Here is a 1,633-nt window from a genome sequence, read left to right on the forward strand (position 1 = left end):
TGTGGCTCATCCAGACAACAATATCTTGGCTTATATAAAGGCTGACATGAAAAAGTCAAAGTGGACCATGAACATCCCTCCCTTTCATGAGTACATGTTCCCTGGTTGCATGGTAAGGGCTGAATTCATGTTTCCAGAGCTTTGGGGGTGCATATTCACTGTGGGCGGCAGTCAGGGTCAGATGTGGGTGAGGGGTGATCCCCACCCCATGCTACTTTTTTTTTTGGTTGTTGTTGTTTTGAGACAGGGTTTCTCTGTGTAACAGTCCTAGCTGTCCTGGAACTAGCTCGTGTAGACCAGGCTAGCCTCAAACTCACAGAGATCCTCCTGCCTCTGTCCCCAAGCGCTGAGATTTAAGGTGTGGCTACTGCCCTGTGATCACATGCTTCTCTTGAGCCATCTGAGTTTGCTCCTGTTTGCCAGTGACTGTGCTGAAGGAGGTCCTCCCTGACATGGTAGCTTTACTCACCCTGGGGTAGAGGGTACAGCAAACAACATCACCACCTTCCATTACCAGAACCAAATCTTCTGACAGTCTGCCCCTGCATGCTCGGGGTTGATTGGTCGCATACCACAAACTGCTCCGGGTTTCTAGGAAGCAGAACCATGCTACTGACTGTAACATCTGTTCCTGCACTACTGCCCAGGGATTGAAATGTACTTGAACTTTGTGATCTCATATTCCAGATCTCCTCCGTGCCATCAGAAGATGCACTGATGACATTATGTTCATCTTGTGTAAATGTTGCCTGGTTAACAAAAGAAGAATGGCCTCGACATTCCTTCAATGTTTTTCCGGATGTTAAAGTATGAATTCTTACTGTCTGATTCAGAGAGGCACTAAGACCTGACTGCTGTCCTTGACACCGTTACTGTGCCCTTCCAAATCTTCTTAAACGCTGTTCAATATGAATCTGCCGCACCTTGAACGCTCCATCATGGGCCCCGGGTGCTGACGTTTGAGCATCTCTGCTGAACCACATACAGAGGACAGCATCATCCGTCATCATGGAATTATCCTGGGCCCGACACTTAAGATCCAGAATCCCAGTTTTCTCCGTTGTGAAGTTCCACTCTTCAACACACCCAGTGACCAGATACTGACCATCTGGGGGAAACTGAACACAAACACGCTCCATGTGGGATTTCTGACCAAACTTAACATGCTCAGTTGTGTGGGAAACTTTTTCTTCTCCCCCATCTTAGGTGGCTGCTTTGAATCAAGCATATGGTCATTGCAGGAATAAGCACCTCCGCTGCCATCGCCACCACGCGACGCCTGTCCCTGCAGTGCCATGAGACAGAGGTGCCAGACTGACCTCCCTGGTGAATACCCAGGCAGTTGCTGCTCTCCTTTTCTCTTTGCTACTCTTATCTGAGTATGCCTCACAAGGATCAACCGAAGACCTGACCGAGAGGGTTTCCAGGGGAACATAGCATTCTGGTTGTGTTTGCTTTGACATTATCATGGGGTCTGCCTGTCTATCAATTCAAGGATAACCTGTTCATAGAAGTCAACAAAAATTTTTTTTTTTTTTTTTGGTCTGGCAATTTCAGGGATTGTACAGCCTGTAAAACAGTATCCCAGTGGCAACTGTATTAGTATCAGCCATGGCACTTTCAGTGCTGTCCA

At 47.6% G+C, this 1,633-nt stretch overlaps 1 pseudogene; it reads right to left on the reverse strand.

Moving 5' to 3' along the window:
• Window positions 1-364: 364 nt before the first annotated feature.
• LOC102002674 overlaps window positions 365-1,633 on the reverse strand; it is a 43,851-nt pseudogene continuing 42,582 nt past the window's right edge.

This window comes from Microtus ochrogaster, linkage group LG2, assembly GCF_000317375.1.
Source record: "Microtus ochrogaster isolate Prairie Vole_2 linkage group LG2, MicOch1.0, whole genome shotgun sequence".
In the NCBI taxonomy this organism is placed as follows: Eukaryota; Metazoa; Chordata; class Mammalia; order Rodentia; family Cricetidae; genus Microtus; species Microtus ochrogaster.